This window comes from Episyrphus balteatus, chromosome 1 (assembly GCF_945859705.1).
Source record: "Episyrphus balteatus chromosome 1, idEpiBalt1.1, whole genome shotgun sequence".
NCBI lineage: Eukaryota > Metazoa > Arthropoda > Insecta > Diptera > Syrphidae > Episyrphus > Episyrphus balteatus.
In genome coordinates this window covers 66,840,467-66,863,713 of record NC_079134.1, presented here as the reverse complement: position 1 = coordinate 66,863,713, position 23,247 = coordinate 66,840,467, and the positions used below count along the sequence as shown (strand labels likewise).

At 31.1% G+C, this 23,247-nt stretch overlaps 1 protein-coding gene and 1 long non-coding RNA gene across 4 annotated transcripts in view; one reads left to right on the top strand and one right to left on the bottom strand.

Annotated features, from left to right (window-relative positions):
- Positions 1 to 23,247, top strand: part of LOC129905672 (leucine-rich repeat-containing protein 15) — a 364,926-nt gene that overhangs the window by 17,011 nt on the left and 324,668 nt on the right. The window lies entirely within an intron of this gene.
- On the bottom strand, positions 1,509 to 15,526 carry LOC129905678 (uncharacterized). Its single transcript, XR_008770629.1, has 6 exons — positions 15,413 to 15,526; positions 14,540 to 15,343; positions 8,739 to 8,803; positions 6,725 to 8,668; positions 1,715 to 1,781; positions 1,509 to 1,645 (listed from the first exon to the last, which is right to left on the bottom strand). It is a non-coding gene; the product is annotated as an uncharacterized LOC129905678 (long non-coding RNA).

Here is a 23,247-nt window from a genome sequence, read left to right as displayed (position 1 = left end):
TCTCAAAAATTTTTGATTTTTTTTTGAAAAATTTGTTTTATTCATACTTAACTATACATATAAATCACTCTTGTATGCATATACTGTAAGAATATTGCGCGAAATAAATACTGTTGATTAATGTACTTCGAAGCTGATGCAGAATCAATAAATGTTGTATTAAATTATCATCTGAATTAAATTGATAAGTGAAGTAACTAAATCATTTTTTATGGTTTAGGTATCTAATAATAATTTTCATAATTTTATAGGTTTAAATTTCACTGTAATTGCTGTTATACCTACTAAATATTAAATGAAATGAAAGATAAGTTCAAAATCCTGAGTTTGGGGACCAGTTTCTCAAATACACTGCTTTCAATTTCCGTACTTGATTTTCAAATTTGTCAATTTGTTAGAAAATTGCTTCTGTCGCTTAAACAATGTCTTCAAATAACCCAGGCAATCTTTTCATATCATTTAGGATTTTTTTTTAAACCAAGAAAACACAAATTAAAGTCTTAAGTAATTTAAATTTTAAAAGCAAAACGGAAGCAGTGCAATTTTTCATAGATATAAGAATATTTTTAAATTACCGACTTTGTAAGAAAAGATCATGAATATCGGATCTGTTTCCGCCCTTTACAACATTTTTGAGCTTCAGTTACTCCACTAAATTATTTTATTATTAAATTAGTAATTTCCTTAACTCTACACAAACGAAACAACAAAATTGGAATGTGTAATTCTCTTCGTTTATCTACAAGACATGAAAAATAACAGAACTTAAGAAAGGAGGAATTTATTTATTTAAATATTTTGTTTCTGCAATATGGATTAAAGACAAACCAGACATTTGAATGTTCTCCGTTTCCGCTGTTCTTGATTTATAGATAATCTAACTAGCACGATTTTTTTAAAAATATGTTTTAAAGATATCGATTTGTTTCCAAGTTAAAATACTGAAAAGCTAAACAAAATTAATATAGGTAGATACTCCTTAAATTTGTTAGCATATTTATACATATTAGGTATTTTTAATGCAGCTAGGTATGTATTTCAATTTAAAGATTTTTATGTTTTTGAAAATTCGTAAGTACATACCTACCTACTTATTTTCAAATATTTTTTGACTCTACATTATTCTGGCTACGGACCCCGCAAAATCTCTGTGTTGTTATTTTGTACCTAGAATTTATAATTTCTTTTGTAAAATAAATTTGTATGTTCTGTTTTGTGAATTAAAATCGTAGGTAGTTGATTAAAACCTAAAGTTGATAAAAACAAGTTTAAGTTCATAAACCTGCCTATTATAATGTACCTACAACAATGAGATACGTACTATCAGCTACATACATAGCCGTAGCTAGGATTTCATTTTGGGAGGGGTTAGCTCAGACAGAGCAAATTTTTTTCGTACTTATTTTAAAGTTATGCTTATTTTAACTGTTTGTTTTTTTTTTTTATCGAAGCTAATGCATTTGGGTTCACTAAGCCTAAAAATCACACTGATTGCTTTCTAGGAACTCTATTTTTTTAAATATTTTAATTTTTCACATTTTTGGGGTAATTTCATACTATTTTTTTTAGATTTTATTATTACAAGCGTTCTTAAAGTTTTGTTGGCAAAATTGTTACGGACGCCTTGGGAACTAGCCACCAACACCTAGAATGGGAAAAGAAAAAAAAAATAATTTACAAACCAATGTTGAAAATGTAAACAAACAAAACTTACCCTTCTTTTCTTTTTTTTTTCTGACAAAACCCATAATTAAAATTCCCTCAGTGATAGTAGATCGAAGCTGAAAATATATAAAAGATTTTTAGTTCAATTTTAAATCAAGATAAGATGTAGCAAAGAAATTAAATCAAGAAATACAAATACTTATTGTTTTATTGAGAAATCAAATTGAAAGTGAATGACAGCGATAAGAAAACAAAAAGATTCAGAGGTATACGTATACATGTAGGATCGAGTTGACAGTACGGTGGATCGAGTTTTACTTTTGAAGTCCGACCTCGGTCCGAATCGGCTCCGAAGGGAGTCCGACTCGACTACGAAACGGGTCCCACGACGGCTCAAATTAGAATGGAAATATATGATGTGTATTCGGTGTTGTTTCGTACAAGAAAGAAACACGGGTTGTGTTTTTTTATTTATGTTCGTTATACGTTGTTTCGGTAAATTCATGTCCTGATCGGTTCTTTTTTTTTGTCAAATTATGTTCTGATCGTATTTGGTGTTAATATATTTTAATAAAAAGGTGACCATTGTAGTCAACCCCTAATTGTTGAGAGACACCTGTGGGCGAAAGGTTTCATCTGTTTGTTTCATGGGGTTATATATATGAATATGGTACCTCCCTTACTCCGAATTTGGAAGAAGAAAGAGAAATTGCACAAAGGATGATTTTTACACACACACACTGATCATAGAAAGGAAAAGAACATAAATACATGTAGATTTTTTTATCTTCTTACAGTATTTGTTGTTGTTTATTTTGAGAGATGTGGATCGGATGTTTATCCAGTTAGAGGATGATCATTCGATGTGATTTTTTTTTAAAGAATTTCTCCGAGCATCCTGAAGTTGTCTCATTCTTGCACGTTTGATGTTGGGTTTTTTTGCAACTCACAGTACCTGCGAATGCAGATACCTAGAGTTGCCCTCTATGTCATTCGAATATCAAAACCACAAGTCAACAGGTGGAAATCCAGCGATTTTTTTTGTAAATAAAATGAAGTGCGGGTTTGATTTAATAAAAAAAAATTTAAATTTAATTACTATGAGTTTTTGTTCGGTATGTTTGAAGTTAAAATTAGTTTTTGATAAGTCTTAATAAGTTTTTTGTCATTTCTAGAATGAAAGAAAGTTCTTTTTTGAAACTCCCGTCTTCAAATAAAGAGTCGTTTTTTTTGTCGTTAATAAAAAAAAAAAAAAATGTTCAGAGTGGTGAGTTAAATTATTAGAAAGATTTTATTTATGTAAAGTAGCTAACATAGAGTAAACTTTAGGTGATTTCACGGCGGCCCATGATAAAGCATTCCAGTGCGGGGCCGCCGCATGATTTTTTTATTGATGCTGTTTTTTTTTAATGTTCCTGCTCACGAGGTTCCACATCCAACTTGCTGATTTTTGTTTAAAAAAAAAAGTTCAATTCGTTATTGGCTAACCCACCGATTACGGGCCTTATATCAGTCAGGGTTTTAATGAAATATTGAGCCAGAACGAGGAGTGAAAATTTTCCCGAACGCCTAAATATCGGGAGCTCCGCCATCTGATAAATAAGCTGGGAACCTACCAGAAATCAAAATGTCCGTGAGTCCTAGAATACTAGATTTAACAACAAGAAATAAACAAAAGGGAACAATTTAAAACATCAAAAACATAAAAAGTTACAAAAATGAAAAAAAAAGTAAAAATTAAAAGCTGCAAAAAGAAAACGATATTATATGTTTGTGATTGTCCGTTATTTATTTAAAACAGTTTTTTTGTGAGCGTCAAAGTTTAAATTAATTTATTATTTATTATTCATTTTTTTGTTATTATTTAAAAGTGTGAGTAAGATCGAGTTCCTAAGGAGTCAACGCGAAAAAAAAAGAAAATTTTTGTTTTTGTTTTCCTAGGGGGATGTATACCTTTAAAGAGCTCTCTAGGGGTAGTGTATCCTGGGGCGTATTGAGGGTAACCTAACTAAAAATACCGAAAGGGTATCCTTTTTTTGTTTAACTCCTGACTCGTAGGAAAGGTTTTTCGTCGCATTGGTTTCCTTTTTTTATTGTTAGTTAATTTTTTTGGTTTAATGTTATGTTCTTAATACTTAATTTAATTCTTAAATTAATTCATTTTATTATTTTTTTTTTCTTAAGGTTAATTTGTTTTTTCATTGTTTATTAAACTTTCATGACGCTAAAGGTCGAAAAAAAATCAATTTGTTTGGTGTTTTGTTTTTAGTTTCACGTCAATGAAACTATGACTTTTTGAAGAGACTTTTCAGGGGTGCCAATGGTAGCTGAGTTGCGGTAGGGTGGTATGATCTGAAACCGATCATCCACCATCTTGGGGGAATCCAAACATGGCTGCGGATTTCCATGGTTGGGAGGGAATAGGCCACACTGCACCAACATCCGCAGTGCCCTTGAGATGATGATAGTCCGTCTGCTGTCACATCTTTCAAAAACGGTTTTTTTTTCGATTTTTGTTCTCGGCCTGATCTATGTTTTTGTTTGCAGGTGAGGTTAAGTTTCGGGGGCAAGATCCCCCCCATCCGCCGAGCTTATGCCGTGCATCGCAAGCAGGCTACGTCCTCCGGAACTTGACATTCCTTCCCTTCCTTTCCAAACACTTCCTTTTCTGATTTCCAACCTCATCCTATTTCCTACCTTACCGACCTACCTACACCTCCTCCGCTCCTCTTGCCTCGCAACAAAATGGCGCCCAACGTGGGGCAATTTGTAGTCTTAGTTTCAGTTCGTTTATGTCTTGAAGTTTCAACCAAACTTACTGTGAATTTTTAAGCTCGTAAGTCTGCACCAGGAAAGTCCCAGAGACATACCTAGGTGTATCGCGACGAGTACTTGAAAATTCACAGTGACTGCGGTTAGTGTTTGTTTGCGTTTATCTCTTGTTGCTGCATAGTCTCTGAAAACACGTAAGTCTGCACCAGGAAGATCCCAGAGATGTACCTAGGTGTATCGCGACGTTGTTTTACATGAACTTGCAGTAGCAACAGATAACGTAATTTGTATCGTTTTTCCCTAATCCTATCCTTATAAATTTTCACTTTTCAATTTCTAATTTTCAATTTTCTAATCCTATAGTCTTGTGAGTTCCTACTTGAAAGAGATAATTGTTTTTGACGTGAAGTCTGACTTCATCCTTTCAACATTGTTTGTCGAGTTTTACTAGTCGTTTCATGTCTTCTAGACAAGGTCCTTGAGACAGTCTAGGATTGCGGGAACGATTAAGAAGACTTTGTAATGTGATTTGTTAGTGTTTCTGATAGAGTTCTGTTCCAATTTTACGGTCATCTCAAGGGAGTTTAGTTCGTCTGTCTGAAGTCTTTTTTTTTAAGTATGGTCGTAAGTAGGATCGTATCATCGGATTCGCTACAAAGCTACCTGAAGCACCCTGTATGCTGATGAAATAAAATCCTAAAACGGAATTTATTTCTAATTAGGTCAATTTTAAAAGTCTAATTGAAATTATAAAGTCGTTTCAGTATATAAAATTGTTAATATTTTTGAAAACAATACTATTGTTCGTCTAAAAATTGCTTAACTACTTCTAAAACTTTAGTTTAAGTTTTCTAAATTTACTTATATGTATCTAGTTACATTCGGTGATACACAATGCTTTAGAAATCTTAAAACTAAAATACATTAAAAATAACTACATATATAAAACAAAATAAAAATAATTTCGAAAAGGGTTTCGAAAAATATCGATTTTCGTTATCAAGAGGACTGTTTTCGTTTTTTTGATTTGTTCTTTCTTTGTTTTTTTTTTGTTGAAATTTTTCTGAGTTTTTAAGTTTTTGGTAAAAGAAGTTTAAATGCTTTATTTAAGAAAAGTCTTCGCTAGTTTCTAAAGGAAAAAGTTTTTTTTGGAAAAAAAAAAATTTCAAATTTTCTGAAAGTTGAAGTTTTCGATAACTTGTTTTCGTTCTTCGTTATTTGAGAGTAAATGTTTCGTATTTAGTTTAGTTTATTTTCTAGTTTACGTTGTTAATTTTTTTTCTTAAACTTTAAGTCAGTTTTTTTTGATAAGATTAAAATTCTGATTGTAGAGAATTTGAAAATTTTTTCTAATTCATTTTGTGAATTTAAGTGTTTTTCAGAAGAAAAATTACATTAAGTTTGCAAAAATCATAAAAGTTAGAAATTTGTTTTTAGTGATAGTTTAGTTGTTAAGTTTATTCATTTTCGTTCATTTAGTTCGTTTTTGGTTTTCAAAAGTTTTTTTTTTCAAAAAAAAAAAAAAAAATTTATTACAAAGTTTGTTTAGTTCTCTTGAATATAAATTTATAGTTAGGTAATTGTTTTTCTGAATTAAGTTTTTTTGAATGAGTTCAAAATTAGTTTTGAAAATACTTTACTTTATGTCAACATACTTTAATTTCGAGTTTAAATATGGAAATTATTTATATTTCTGTTCATTTTTTTTAATTTTCTTTGTTGTTTGCTTATTTATCATATTATATAAACTTAGTTATTGCGTTTTTGATTTTTTTTAAATTTCGTTTTTGTCGCAATTCAAAAATAATTTCGAAAACGTATTCCATTTTTTTTAGTTTTTCATAAGTTTTTCAAACTACAATACCTATTTATATTTTCCAATTGTTTTTCTGTTAACTTAATATTCATTATGTTTACTTTTGATATTTAAATTTCGTTGTTTTTTTCGTTCAATAATTATTTCATATTTTTTTTCATTTCAATTTTTTTTTCATTTTTTTTTTTTTGTTCATTTCGTTTTCATTTTTTTTGTTAATTTATTATAACTATTAAGATTTTTTTTTTTGCTACTTAAATTTTTTGTTTTTGCTTATTTTTTTTTTATATATACATTTTTTTTGAAAATAGAATTACATTTAGTTTACAATTTCAATTTTCGTTAAAGTTTAGTTATTAATTTATTTTAAGTTTTTTTTTGAAAAAGGGTAGTTTTTGATAATAATAGGTTTTTGTTTGATAAAATAAATAGTTTCTGAGAGGGAAATAATAATTTAATTCAAAAACTCACCACTTTGATTATTTGTTGATTTTTTTTGTACATATTGCTGATAACTGCTGTAATGTTGAACGTTGATTAATTTTCTTTGATTGAAACCAGATAAATTAAAGTTGATAAAAGTCACACGCAGGTAAATCTAAACCTGGGGAAGAAAAGTAGAGAGAGTTACTAGTCCAACAAGAACTAAATTTAGATATAGAAACCAGGCAAGGTATTACGTTCTCCTCTGAACTCGTATAGATTTGTCCGATCCACATCTCAAAATGTATACTGTTCAGGTGTTAAGGATCCTCCATTTTTCCAAAGTCCAAAATGGGCATCAGTAAAATATTCGATTTTGGACGAAATAATTTTTAAATGTTCCCTGCATTTTGTATAGATTTTATTCTTTTTTTTTGTAACGTTTATATATAATACTTATCGCTGAGTTAAGAAAAAATTTTCCACGAATCTAAAAATTTAAAAAGAAGAAAAGAACCGAACCACCCAAAATGCGAAACACCCTGTTTCGAAACAAATGCCCCAAGACTTCTGAATAAAAAGATCTAAATTTGTTGTATTTTAAAGTAATTTATTTATTGCATGCCTAAAATTATAGTATTGAATGTTTCTTTATGTAATTTATTTTCTAATTTATTGATTCTAACCTAAATTATTTACTTAGGTACTTACTTTAATAAGCTCACTGTGATATTTTTGAATTTTAATTTTTGGAAAGACTGATATATTTAATTTTTTTAATCTGTGATATTTTAATAATTTTATACTTTTTTAATACTGATAATTTAGTTAACTTTTAATAATCTGTAATAATTTAACAAAATTTTAATTACTTTTTTTTAAAGACTGATAGCTGAACTAACTTTTAATAATTTACTTTTAGCTTAATTATTTTTAATTTTAGTTAGAATAATTTTAATTTTGTATTGAATCTGTGATATTTACTTATTTTACCTTTTATTATCTTGATTATTTATTCTACTGTGATACTAGATTTAAGTTTATTTATACCAAAATTATTTAATTATTTATTAATATTTATTAAACTGTTTTTTTTTTGTTTGCATGCTTATTTTATATATCTAGGTGTCTAACAACAATTTTTTTATACTAAAATAAAATACCTTAAATAAAAATCAAACCACTCACCGGCAATATTGAGTGTATTACATTTACTACGTCCTTTACATATAATGAAGTTGTTCCAACTCGTTCGTCACTAATGCCATTTGCCTGCGTAAAACTCAATAATCCGTTGATAACATGCATTCTGAAAGAAAAAAATATTAATGATGAAAAAGATTATATATACTAATAAGGGACTTAGCTTCACTGTTACGATATCGCGACTTTTTATAAAGTGATCGGATACACCCTTCTGCAACAGGGGATATTCATCGCTGATCTTCATTATATCTCATAAAATTCGTTTACAATGAACAAAATGCTCTTTGCATTCAAATCCATTCACGCAGAATTCATATTGATGATGGAGTGAAAGATAGTCCACAGAAGGCAGATACTTCTCCGGTCGTGAAATAGAAATATACTTTTTCTTCGACACGAAAATTCGCAGGGACGTTCAAGGGTGAACAAACAACACAATTTTTTTTGCATTCCAAACATACTTCACTAGAATATACTAGGCTGTAGATATGAGCGTCGTCGGTATGTGGTATATTCTTATGCCCGGCTTTGAACGTGGGTTTTTCCCCACATTGGTCCTTACAACTTCTAATCTAAACTTCTAAAGCAAAACGAAATACTTAAATAAAGAAACTGTTTAATTTTATACCTTTTCATTCGCTCAGTTCCGACATCACTGTACCTATACCTGCACATAAGAAATGGTACCAATTCCCAGGCGACCTTTTATTTTTACGTCTTTTTAGGGATGTATCCCAAAAAGCCGCAAATTTTGTTACGGACGCCTTGGGAACTAGCCACCAACACCTAGAATGGGAAAAGAAAAAAAAAAATAATTTACAAACCAATGTTGAAAATGTAAACAAACAAAACTTACCCTTCTTTTCTTTTTTTTCTGACAAAACCCATAATTAAAATTCCCTTAGTGATAGTAGATCGAAGCTGAAAATATATAAAAGATTTTTAGTACAATTTTAAATCAAGATAAGATGTAGCAAAGAAATTAAATCAAGATATACAAATACTTATTGTTTTGTTTACCATTGATTGAGAAATCAAATTGAAAGTGAATGACAGCGATAAGAAAACAAAAAGATTCAGAGGTATACGTATACATGTAGGATCGAGTTGACAGTACGGTGGATCGAGTTTTACTTTTGGAGTCCGACCTCGGTCCGAATCGGCTCCGAAGGGAGTCCGACTCGACTACGAAAAGGGTCCCACGACGGCTCAAATTAGAATGGAAATATATGATGTGTATTCGGTGTTGTTTCGTACAAGAAAGAAACACGGGTTGTGTTTTTTTATTTATGTTCGTTATACGTTGTTTCGGTTAATTCATGTCCTGATCGGTTCTTTTTTTTTGTCAAATTATGTTCTGATCGTATTTGGTGTTAATATATTTTAATAAAAAGGTGACCATTGTAGTCAACCCCTAATTGTTGAGAGACACCTGTGGGCGAAAGGTTTCATCTGTTTGTTTCATGGGGTTATATATATGAATATGGTACCTCCCTTACTCCGAATTTGGAAGAAGAAAGAGAAATTGCACAAAGGATGATTTTTACACACACACACTGATCATAGAAAGGAAAAGAACATAAATACATGTAGATTTTTTTATCTTCTTACAGTATTTGTTGTTGTTTATTTTGAGAGATGTGGATCGGATGTTTATCCAGTTAGAGGATGATCATTCGATGTGATTTTTTTTTAAAGAATTTCTCCGAGCATCCTGAAGTTGTCTCATTCTTGCACGTTTGATGTTGGGTTTTTTTGCAACTCACAGTACCTGCGAATGCAGATACCTAGAGTTGCCCTCTATGTCATTCGAATATCAAAACCACAAGTCAACAGGTGGAAATCCAGCGATTTTTTTTGTAAATAAAATGAAGTGCGGGTTTGATTTAATAAAAAAAAATTTAAATTTAATTACTATGAGTTTTTGTTCGGTATGTTTGAAGTTAAAATTAGTTTTTGATAAGTCTTAATAAGTTTTTTGTCATTTCTAGAATGAAAGAAAGTTCTTTTTTGAAACTCCCGTCTTCAAATAAAGAGTCGTTTTTTTTGTCGTTAATAAAAAAAAAAAAAAATGTTCAGAGTGGTGAGTTAAATTATTAGAAAGATTTTATTTATGTAAAGTAGCTAACATAGAGTAAACTTTAGGTGATTTCACGGCGGCCCATGATAAAGCATTCCAGTGCGGGGCCGCCGCATGATTTTTTTATTGATGCTGTTTTTTTTTAATGTTCCTGCTCACGAGGTTCCACATCCAACTTGCTGATTTTTGTTTAAAAAAAAAAGTTCAATTCGTTATTGGCTAACCCACCGATTACGGGCCTTATATCAGTCAGGGTTTTAATGAAATATTGAGCCAGAACGAGGAGTGAAAATTTTCCCGAACGCCTAAATATCGGGAGCTCCGCCATCTGATAAATAAGCTGGGAACCTACCAGAAATCAAAATGTCCGTGAGTCCTAGAATACTAGATTTAACAACAAGAAATAAACAAAAGGGAACAATTTAAAACATCAAAAACATAAAAAGTTACAAAAATGAAAAAAAAAGTAAAAATTAAAAGCTGCAAAAAGAAAACGATATTATATGTTTGTGATTGTCCGTTATTTATTTAAAACAGTTTTTTTGTGAGCGTCAAAGTTTAAATTAATTTATTATTTATTATTCATTTTTTTGTTATTATTTAAAAGTGTGAGTAAGATCGAGTTCCTAAGGAGTCAACGCGAAAAAAAAAGAAAATTTTTGTTTTTGTTTTCCTAGGGGGATGTATACCTTTAAAGAGCTCTCTAGGGGTAGTGTATCCTGGGGCGTATTGAGGGTAACCTAACTAAAAATACCGAAAGGGTATCCTTTTTTTGTTTAACTCCTGACTCGTAGGAAAGGTTTTTCGTCGCATTGGTTTCCTTTTTTTATTGTTAGTTAATTTTTTTGGTTTAATGTTATGTTCTTAATACTTAATTTAATTCTTAAATTAATTCATTTTATTATTTTTTTTTTCTTAAGGTTAATTTGTTTTTTCATTGTTTATTAAACTTTCATGACGCTAAAGGTCGAAAAAAAATCAATTTGTTTGGTGTTTTGTTTTTAGTTTCACGTCAATGAAACTATGACTTTTTGAAGAGACTTTTCAGGGGTGCCAATGGTAGCTGAGTTGCGGTAGGGTGGTATGATCTGAAACCGATCATCCACCATCTTGGGGGAATCCAAACATGGCTGCGGATTTCCATGGTTGGGAGGGAATAGGCCACACTGCACCAACATCCGCAGTGCCCTTGAGATGATGATAGTCCGTCTGCTGTCACATCTTTCAAAAACGGTTTTTTTTTTCGATTTTTGTTCTCGGCCTGATCTATGTTTTTGTTTGCAGGTGAGGTTAAGTTTCGGGGGCAAGATCCCCCCCATCCGCCGAGCTTATGCCGTGCATCGCAAGCAGGCTACGTCCTCCGGAACTTGACATTCCTTCCCTTCCTTTCCAAACACTTCCTTTTCTGATTTCCAACCTCATCCTATTTCCTACCTTACCGACCTACCTACACCTCCTCCGCTCCTCTTGCCTCGCAACAAAATGGCGCCCAACGTGGGGCAATTTGTAGTCTTAGTTTCAGTTCGTTTATGTCTTGAAGTTTCAACCAAACTTACTGTGAATTTTTAAGCTCGTAAGTCTGCACCAGGAAAGTCCCAGAGACATACCTAGGTGTATCGCGACGAGTACTTGAAAATTCACAGTGACTGCGGTTAGTGTTTGTTTGCGTTTATCTCTTGTTGCTGCATAGTCTCTGAAAACACGTAAGTCTGCACCAGGAAGATCCCAGAGATGTACCTAGGTGTATCGCGACGTTGTTTTACATGAACTTGCAGTAGCAACAGATAACGTAATTTGTATCGTTTTTCCCTAATCCTATCCTTATAAATTTTCACTTTTCAATTTCTAATTTTCAATTTTCTAATCCTATAGTCTTGTGAGTTCCTACTTGAAAGAGATAATTGTTTTTGACGTGAAGTCTGACTTCATCCTTTCAACATTGTTTGTCGAGTTTTACTAGTCGTTTCATGTCTTCTAGACAAGGTCCTTGAGACAGTCTAGGATTGCGGGAACGATTAAGAAGACTTTGTAATGTGATTTGTTAGTGTTTCTGATAGAGTTCTGGTCCAATTTTACGGTCATCTCAAGGGAGTTTAGTTCGTCTGTCTGAAGTCTTTTTTTTTAAGTATGGTCGTAAGTAGGATCGTATCATCGGATTCGCTACAAAGCTACCTGAAGCACCCTGTATGCTGATGAAATAAAATCCTAAAACGGAATTTATTTCTAATTAGGTCAATTTTAAAAGTCTAATTGAAATTATAAAGTCGTTTCAGTATATAAGATTGTTAATATTTTTGAAAACAATACTATTGTTCGTCTAAAAATTGCTTAACTACTTCTAAAACTTTAGTTTAAGTTTTCTAAATTTACTTATATGTATCTAGTTACATTCGGTGATACACAATGCTTTAGAAATCTTAAAACTAAAATACATTAAAAATAACTACATATATAAAACAAAATAAAAATAATTTCGAAAAGGGTTTCGAAAAATATCGATTTTCGTTATCAAGAGGACTGTTTTCGTTTTTTTGATTTGTTCTTTCTTTGTTTTTTTTTTGTTGAAATTTTTCTGAATAGCTTAAGTTTTTGGTAAAAGAAGTTTAAATGCTTTATTTAAGAAAAGTCTTCGCTAGTTTCTAAAGGAAAAAGTTTTTTTTGGAAAAAAAAAAATTTCAAATTTTCTGAAAGTTGAAGTTTTCGATAACTTGTTTTCGTTCTTCGTTATTTGAGAGTAAATGTTTCGTATTTAGTTTAGTTTATTTTCTAGTTTACGTTGTTAATTTTTTTTCTTAAACTTTAAGTCAGTTTTTTTTGATAAGATTAAAATTCTGATTGTAGAGAATTTGAAAATTTTTTCTAATTCATTTTGTGAATTTAAGTGTTTTTCAGAAGAAAAATTACATTAAGTTTGCAAAAATCATAAAAGTTAGAAATTTGTTTTTAGTGATAGTTTAGTTGTTAAGTTTATTCATTTTCGTTCATTTAGTTCGTTTTTGGTTTTCAAAAGTTTTTTTTTTCAAAAAAAAAAAAAAAAATTTATTACAAAGTTTGTTTAGTTCTCTTGAATATAAATTTATAGTTAGGTAATTGTTTTTCTGAATTAAGTTTTTTTGAATGAGTTCAAAATTAGTTTTGAAAATACTTTACTTTATGTCAACATACTTTAATTTCGAGTTTAAATATGGAAATTATTTATATTTCTGTTCATTTTTTTTAATTTTCTTTGTTGTTTGCTTATTTATCATATTATATAAACTTAGTTATTGCGTTTTTGATTTTTTTTAAATTTCGTTTTTGTCGCAATTCAAAAATAATTTCGAAAACGTATTCCATTTTTTTTAGTTTTTCATAAGTTTTTCAAACTACAATACCTATTTATATTTTCCAATTGTTTTTCTGTTAACTTAATATTCATTATGTTTACTTTTGATATTTAAATTTCGTTGTTTTTTTCGTTCAATAATTATTTCATATTTTTTTTCATTTCAATTTTTTTTTCATTTTTTTTTTTTTGTTCATTTCGTTTTCATTTTTTTTGTTAATTTATTATAACTATTAAGATTTTTTTTTTTGCTACTTAAATTTTTTGTTTTTGCTATAATAGTCCGGTCAAATTAGACTAAAATAAGGGGGTCAGGTTACATTAATTCCCAGCAAGCTGAAAATTGGTAGGATTGTTGGAAATACCATCATAAATTAAATCTAAAAAGTCCTCATCGATCCGAGGTGTGGAAAAAAATTTACGGGGGGTCAAAGGTCAAAAAAATGGGTTTTTCACGATTTTAAGCAAAACGGTAAGTCTTATCAAAAAATTTTCAATGCAAGAATTGTAGACCAGATTATTATATATAAAAAAGGTCATGACACTTTTTTTCCTAAGACCCACCGTTTCTTAGGTATAACGATTCAAAAAGTTGAAGTTGAGTTGTAATCGTCCTAATCAGGCCTATTCTGAAAAAAAACTCCTAACTGAAAAGTTCCTGAAATTTCATTATTTTTTTAGCTTGAATTTCGTTCTTCAATGGTTCAGAATATGGGGAAAGCAAAAAAAAATGGAAATTTTCGCCATTTTTCAAAATGGGGGCCCTTCTCCCGAAACCATTTCCTTGGGAATTTTTGTTTAGAATATGTCTGAATATATACAGGGTGTGCAATAGAGAATGGACAACCCTAAATTGGCTGATAGCTAGACTATAGTTTAGCTAGTTTATATATATACTTTTAATAATCTGTAATAATTTAACAAAATTTTAATTACTTTTTTTTAAAGACTGATAGCTTAACTAACTTTTAATAATTTACTTTTAGCTTAATTATTTTTAATTTTAGTTAGAATAATTTTAATTTTGTATTGAATCTGTGATATTTACTTATTTTACCTTTTATTATCTTGATTATTTATTCTACTGTGATACTAGATTTAAGTTTATTTATACCAAAATTATTTAATTATTTATTAATATTTATTAAACTGTTTTTTTTTTGTTTGCATGCTTATTTTATATATCTAGGTGTCTAACAACAATTTTTTTATACTAAAATAAAATACCTTAAATAAAAATCAAACCACTCACCGGCAATATTGAGTGTATTACATTTACTACGTCCTTTACATATAATGAAGTTGTTCCAACTCGTTCGTCACTAATGCCATTTGCCTGCGTAAAACTCAATAATCCGTTGATAACATGAATTCTGAAAGAAAAAAATATTAATGATGAAAAAGATTATATATACTAATAAGGGACTTAGCTTCACTGTTACGATATCGCGACTTTTTATAAAGTGATCGGATACACCCTTCTGCAACAGGGGATATTCATCGCTGATCTTCATTATATCTCATAAAATTCGTTTACAATGAACAAAATGCTCTTTGCATTCAAATCCATTCACGCAGAATTCATATTGATGATGGAGTGAAAGATAGTCCACAGAAGGCAGATACTTCTCCGGTCGTGAAATAGAAATATACTTTTTCTTCGACACGAAAATTCGCAGGGACGTTCAAGGGTGAACAAACAACACAATTTTTTTTGCATTCCAAACATACTTCACTAGAATATACTAGGCTGTAGATATGAGCGTCGTCGGTATGTGGTATATTCTTATGCCCGGCTTTGAACGTGGGTTTTTCCCCACATTGGTCCTTACAACTTCTAATCTAAACTTCTAAAGCAAAACGAAATACTTAAATAAAGAAACTGTTTAATTTTATACCTTTTCATTCGCTCAGTTCCGACATCACTGTACCTATACCTGCACATAAGAAATGGTACCAATTCCCAGGCGACCTTTTATTTTTACGTCTTTTTAGGGATGTATCCCAAAAAGCCGCAAATTTTGTTACGGACGCCTTGGGAACTAGCCACCAACACCTAGAATGGGAAAAGAAAAAAAAAATAATTTACAAACCAATGTTGAAAATGTAAACAAACAAAACTTACCCTTCTTTTCTTTTTTTTCTGACAAAACCCATAATTAAAATTCCCTTAGTGATAGTAGATCGAAGCTGAAAATATATAAAAGATTTTTAGTACAATTTTAAATCAAGATAAGATGTAGCAAAGAAATTAAATCAAGATATACAAATACTTATTGTTTTGTTTACCATTGATTGAGAAATCAAATTGAAAGTGAATGACAGCGATAAGAAAACAAAAAGATTCAGAGGTATACGTATACATGTAGGATCGAGTTGACAGTACGGTGGATCGAGTTTTACTTTTGGAGTCCGACCTCGGTCCGAATCGGCTCCGAAGGGAGTCCGACTCGACTACGAAAAGGGTCCCACGACGGCTCAAATTAGAATGGAAATATATGATGTGTATTCGGTGTTGTTTCGTACAAGAAAGAAACACGGGTTGTGTTTTTTTATTTATGTTCGTTATACGTTGTTTCGGTAAATTCATGTCCTGATCGGTTCTTTTTTTTTGTCAAATTATGTTCTGATCGTATTTGGTGTTAATATATTTTAATAAAAAGGTGACCATTGTAGTCAACCCCTAATTGTTGAGAGACACCTGTGGGCGAAAGGTTTCATCTGTTTGTTTCATGGGGTTATATATATGAATATGGTACCTCCCTTACTCCGAATTTGGAAGAAGAAAGAGAAATTGCACAAAGGATGATTTTTACACACACACACTGATCATAGAAAGGAAAAGAACATAAATACATGTAGATTTTTTTATCTTCTTACAGTATTTGTTGTTGTTTATTTTGAGAGATGTGGATCGGATGTTTATCCAGTTAGAGGATGATCATTCGATGTGATTTTTTTTTAAAAGAATTTCTCCGAGCATCCTGAAGTTGTCTCATTCTTGCACGTTTGATGTTGGGTTTTTTTGCAACTCACAGTACCTGCGAATGCAGATACCTAGAGTTGCCCTCTATGTCATTCGAATATCAAAACCACAAGTCAACAGGTGGAAATCCAGCGATTTTTTTTGTAAATAAAATGAAGTGCGGGTTTGATTTAATAAAAAAAAAAATTTAAATTAAATTACTATGAGTTTTTGTTCGGTATGTTTGAAGTTAAAATTAGTTTTTGATAAGTCTTAATAAGTTTTTTGTCATTTCTAGAATGAAAGAAAGTTCTTTTTTGAAACTCCCGTCTTCAAATAAAGAGTCGTTTTTTTTTTGTCGTTAATAAAAAAAAAAAAATTGTTCAGAGTGGTGAGTTAAATTATTAGAAAGTTTTTATTTATGTAAAGTAGCTAACATAGAGTAAACTTTAGGTGATTTCACGGCGGCCCATGATAAAGCATTCCAGTGCGGGGCCGCCGCATGATTTTTTTATTGATGCTGTTTTTTTTTAATGTTCCTGCTCACGAGGTTTCACATCCAACTTGCTGATTTTTGTTTAAAAAAAAAGTTCAATTCGTTATTGGCTAACCCACCGACTACGGGCCTTATATCAGTCAGGGTTTTAATGAAATATTGAGTCAGAACGAGGAGTGAAAATTTTCCCGAACGCCTAAATATCGGGAGCTCCGCCATCTGATAAATAAGCTGGGAACCTACCAGAAATCAAAATGTCCGTGAGTCCTAGACTACTAGATTTAACAACAAGAAATAAACAAAAGGGAACAATTTAAAACATCAAAAACATAAAAAGTTACAAAAATGAAAAAAAAAGTAAAAATTAAAAGCTGCAAAAAGAAAACGATATTATATGTTTGTGATTGTCCGTTATTTATTTAAAACAGTTTTTTTGTGAGCGTCAAAGTTTAAATTAATTTATTATTTATTTATTATTCATTTTTTTGTTATTATTTATACGAGTTCCTAAGGAGTCAACGCGAAAAAAAAAGAAAATTTTTGTTTTTGTTTTCCTAGGGGGATGTATACCTTTAAAGAGCTCTCTAGGGGTAGTGTATCCTGGGGCGTATTGAGGGTAACCTAACTAAAAATACCGAAAGGGTATCCTTTTTTTGTTTAACTCCTGACTCGTAGGGAAGGTTTTTCGTCGCATTGGTTTCCTTTTTTTATTGTTAGTTAATTTTTTTGGTTTAATGTTATGTTCTAAATTCTTAATTTAATTCTTAAATTAATTCATTTTATTATTTTTTTTTCTTAAGGTTAATTTGTTTTTTCATTGTTTATTAAACTTTCATGACGCTAAAGGTCGAAAAAAAATCAATTTGTTTGGTGTTTTGTTTTTAGTTTCACGTCAATGAAACTATGACTTTTTGAAGAGACTTTTCAGGGGTGCCAATGGTAGCTGAGTTGCGGTAAGGGTGGTATGATCTGAAACCGATCATCCACCATCTAGGGGGAATCCAAACATGGCCGCGGATTTCCATGGTTGGGAGGGAATAGGCCACACTGCACCAACATCCGCAGTGCCCTTGAGATGATGATAGTCCGTCTGCTGTCACATCTTTCAAAAACGGTTTTTTTATCGATTTTTGTTCTCGGCCTGATCTATGTTTTTGTTTGCAGTTGAGGTTAAGTTTCGGGGGCAAGATCCCCCCCATCCGCCGAGCTTATGCCGTGCATCGCAAGCAGGCCACGTCCTCCGGAACTTGACATTCCTTCCTTTCCTTTCCAAACACTTCCTTTTCTGATTTCCTACCTCATCCTATTTCCTACCTTACCGACCTACCTACACCTCCTCCGCTCCTCTTGCTTCGCAACAAAATTTGTTTCTAATGTAATGTATTTCGATTCAGTTAGTTAAATAAAAATATAAAATAAAAAATTTTAAATAAAAAAAATGGAACAAAAAAAATTGTATAAATTTCTATGCCTTTTCATGTATGAATAATTTAAAAACTAGAGCTGCTAGAAAAAAAATAATGTTGTTCTTGGAATCAGCACCCTAAATTTAGTAAGAATTGATAAACAACGGTCTGGAAAATTTTTGTGTGTTGGGGAGTGTTATCAATGGTTTTAACAGCCAGCAGATAAATCATAAATTTACTTTGATGAGATTTATGTAAATTATAAATTATTTATTATTAAATGCCAATGTAAAATAAATTATATATCAAGTCTGAATTTGAAAAATCGAGTTGTAACCTCTACTTCCTAAGTTCAGCAAAATATTTCAAAAATGCTTTTACTTTTACGCTAGTTAAGATTCAAATAGATAGGTATAGAAAGTGACTACGGTTTAAATGAGTTTATTTGAGTAAGTATACCTGTGTTCTACCTACGTTATGTAACGTTTGTACATAGTTACTATTTGATCGACATAGGTATGTACCTAGTACCTACCTACTAACTTAACTCGATCAAAATTAAAAACAGTGTAGCAGATATGTTACTATATGTAGGTACCTACAACCTAATTGTTTCACCTACCTACTTAGATACTCATGATTTCATACCCCAGTTCAACAAGACAAAAAAAAAAAAATAAATACAAACCAAATCAATGCGCAAACAAATAAAACTGTGCATGCATTCTTTTTTCCTTGATTTCCAAAAAATATCCCAAAACCAGATCTCATTTGTATATTCCTAACCCTTACCTATCCTATGAAAAAATATTAAAGAACAAAATTTCATTCATTGATCAGGTACCTACCTACTTTCTAAAAATGCATTCACAATCCTTTTGCATACCTACACACAATTTCTCAATCGCGCCATCCAAGGAAACAAAAACAAAACTAAATTGCAAAAAAAAAAACCAACCCAAATATGTAGATACAAGTACATATTCCTTATTCTTTCTTTCTAATCTAGTAGATATTTTGTGAGTAGGTACTGAACTACTTAGTAAGTTTTTTGTGTTGTTTTTTTTAGTGAACCGTTCTCGTTGAGCCAGACTGACCAGCGTCAACCGTATATTCTTTTGATAGAAAGAAACAAAAAACGTGCGCCACGACGCGACGACTCGATCTTTGTATATAAAATCTATAGTACTATCATGAAAAAAAGCAGCGCCACCAAAAAAGTAAGCGAGCGAACGAACTAAAAACTACGTCAAATTTCAAACAGAAATGTATATCTCATCTCCTTACTCTCATTATTAAATTCGATCTAAGCGCTCTCGCGACCACTCAGGTAGCGAACAAACTAAAAAATTTCACTTCATGATAGTACTATAGATTTTATATACAAAGCTCGATACTCGAGCCACAAAGTCTATTTCTATGGACAGAAAAAAAAAAATATGTGCACAACGGTCTCGAGTTGTAATCGTATCTGAGTACTATTTTCTTTTGTGCTCTTATCCTTCAAATACGACGATTTTCTGTTTGCCTTTCCATTTTTTTAATTGACAAACAATATTGCAATACCACAGATCACTTCATGCTCATATTTGTATTCCTCATCCCAACCTACCTTATGAAAAAAATATTAGAGAAAAAAATGCATTTATTGTTCAGGTTGTTTTTTTAAATACGTCCACAATCCCTGTGCACACACACAGCTCTATTTTTCTTCCAAAAATCCCACCTTAAAAAAGAAACAGTTAAAACGGGATTTTGCAATGCAAAAACACAACAAGAATACAAGAAAAAAAATCAAAGATACAGAAAAATAACGATTCCAACTCAAGACCGTTATGCCCATGATTTTTTTTCTTTTCTATCCATACAAAAAGATCTTCTCGCTCTGTCTGAGCGAGAGCCGTGAAAACACATGATGACATGATACTCAATCTCAAAGACCACATAAAAGAGAATCAGAGAATAAAGAATCAAAATTCCAAAGAGAAAAAAAGCATTTTAAATTTTCTTTTTTAAAAGCTCTTCAAAGTGGTGATTTTCAGTTTCATATGTCACTTTTTTCTATGAAGACGAGACATCTGTATATAATTATTTGTGCTGTTATTTTCTTGCTTCTAAAATATACTGAGGTTTATCTTATTCATAGACAATTTAGACCCACTTCATGATTTTTCTTTGGAAAAGAGCTGCTTCTAACCTGGGTAATAACTTTAGACTCCAGACTAAGTTAGAACCGCTTTTGAAATATGGCTATGAATATGGCCCATTACTATTATCTATATTGTTCAGTACCAAGTACATTTACGTAAACATAAAAACTGAAAAGTACAAACTAAAAAATATTTTTAAAATTTTGACACTTGGGAGAATCCAAAATGGCCGAGGATTCTCATGGTTGGGTGGGTAAAAGGCCACACTGCAACAACACCGGCAGTGCCCTAGGGGTGGTGAACGTCCGTCCGCGTCAAATTTTGAGTTTAGTTGTTAGTTATCGGCCTGATTTATGTTTTTGGCTGTTGGTGAAGTTTACTTCCGGGAACAAGATCCCCCCCACATCCGACGAGCTGACGCTGTGCACAGCAATCAGGCCAAGTTCTCGGGAGTAGACACTCTTTCCCTTTTCCTGGTGTTCCTCTTTCCTTTTCCAGATGTTCCTGTCACGGTATGGTTGTCTTGCTGCCTTACCGACTCTTCCACGCTCCTCTCCCCTCCACTAACCAGCAACAAAATGGAAACACGTTGTTGTTGTTTTACTTTTCCCAAATTTGGTCAATCATGATATTTTTCTCAAATCATGATTAAAAATCATGATTTTTTATTTTTTTCATTCGGCAACACTGGGTCGTACGTGGTGCCTCGTTCTAAAACTAAATACATTGTTTTATTAATATGGAAAATTTTATATCAAAAAAAGGTATGAATTGCTTAACGTGCTTCTGCGATTTTATAATTAATAATTTATCATTTTGTTGTTTTTCAAGGGCTAGGGCTGCCATATATCATGTTTTACCATGATTTTCATGTTTTTTGAATTAGAATCATGTTTTAATGTTTTCGTGTACAAAATCATGTTTTTTTTCAATTCAAGGAAAAACGTTTAAAGGCTTAACTACATACACCACTTTTTGAAAAAGTACAAAAGTGAAATTATTTTTTTTCTGGCTAGCGCAATTTTTTTGTGAAAAAGAGTATAGAAATTGTTTTTTAAACCAAAAAATAAGCTTTCTGCATCATTTGTTTTAATTTTCCAGCCCGAAAAACTATACAAAAATGCGTTTGAAAATGTTCATTTTTGTACTTTTGCACTTTCAGAGCTAATGTAGTTCAGACTTAACAATCATTTTGTAAGCCATAACTCCATACCTGAAGTCCGTTTATATAAAATTAACCTCAAAGGCATAACTACAATGAGCACTTTTAGCAAAAAGTGAACATTTTCAAATTCATTTTGTGAGAGTTTTCAGACCGAAAAATGAAAAACAAGTATGCCGAAAACTTTTTTTTTTGGTTTCAAACACAATTTTGGTAGTTTTTTTAAGAATCACTGCGCTAGGAAGAAACAATTTTTTTTACTTATGTAAATTTCCCACTTTTTACAAAAAGTGCTGGTTTCAGTTATGCCTTAACGAGTAAAAATTATGGACTTATTTATGTTTTATTCCTGCCTTCTTTGTGATTTATAAATAATAAATAAATATTCGAAATTATTTGTTTAGTTCCTCGCTCGTTTTGATGTGGTTGTACATTTTTTTACCTCTTCTGTGTTTTTATAAATCAAATAATGTTTTTTTTTTTAATTTCGAAATGGCAGCTCTGCCAGTGTGTAGTTTAGTTTATTTCGTTTAATACTAACGATATATAGTTACATTTTCTTAAAAACTAAAAATTATTATTATATATTATACATTACATTATTACAAAAGAAAAATAAAAGAAAAATTTACGTCTAATGAAGGTACATTATGGATTATTATGAATAAAGAATATTTTTCTAAAGTTTAGTGATTTAACATTGTCATAGCTGCAGTTATTTATATTTGAATTTTTATTGTAAATATTAATTACAAGATTTAAAGGACTATTAGCACCGTAGTTTGATCTACTGTAAATGTTAGAAATTGGCAACTGCCTTCTCAAACTATACTGACGAGCAATGAAATATAATCGACAAAGGATCGATGGAGCTGAAATCGATCCATTGATTATCCCGACAATAAAACAAAGTTGTAGATACGCTCTGTGACTAGTTAGAGATGGAAGATTTATTAGTTTAATACGTTGAGCGTAAGGTGGCAAGCAGAGATGGAAAAAATGCGATTTTTTTGATTTTCTACATTTGTTACGTCTGCTACATAAATGAGGTAGTAAACGTAGTTTAATGTAGTTAGCGTAGTTAAATGTAACAAACGTAGCGCTAGACGTCAAAATGTAGTTTGAAATGCCAATTTTACCACCAAATTGTCAAAGTGTTATTCAAACCGAAATACATAGCTGTGATAGTGTGAATTTGAATAGAATATTTGAAACCAGGTTGACTTGGGATGGTTTCCGTGAAAAGGTTTTACTTTACTAAACCTAATTCTCAAGAAAATACAGCAGCTGCCGTCCACTATTTTTCACTTGTTAATATTTTTGAAATTTAACGTTTTTTATATAGTTATTACACGTAGCAAATGTAGGAAGTAAATGAAACAAATCAAGCGAGTAGTTTATTCGATTAACTACGCGTAGTTAACCGAGTAGATTACCTGACTTAATCTACTCTGCCATCTCTGGTGGCAAGTTAATTTGATAACATTGTTTTACACTTGTCAATATTTAAAACTAGACCATTAATATTGCACCATTCCCAGAAACTTTGAAGTTCTTTTTGTCTTCAACAGAGTTAATTGTACGAAAAATTTTTACATCATCGGCATATATAAGAGACATAGAATTAACTAGGACTGACGGAAGATCATTAATAAATAGTACAAATAATAACGGACCAAGATGGCTACCCTGAAGAACACCGGAGTTAACTGTAAAACATTTAGAACGTTCACTCTTAAAAACAACACTATATAACCTATCTTTTAGATATGAAGATATCC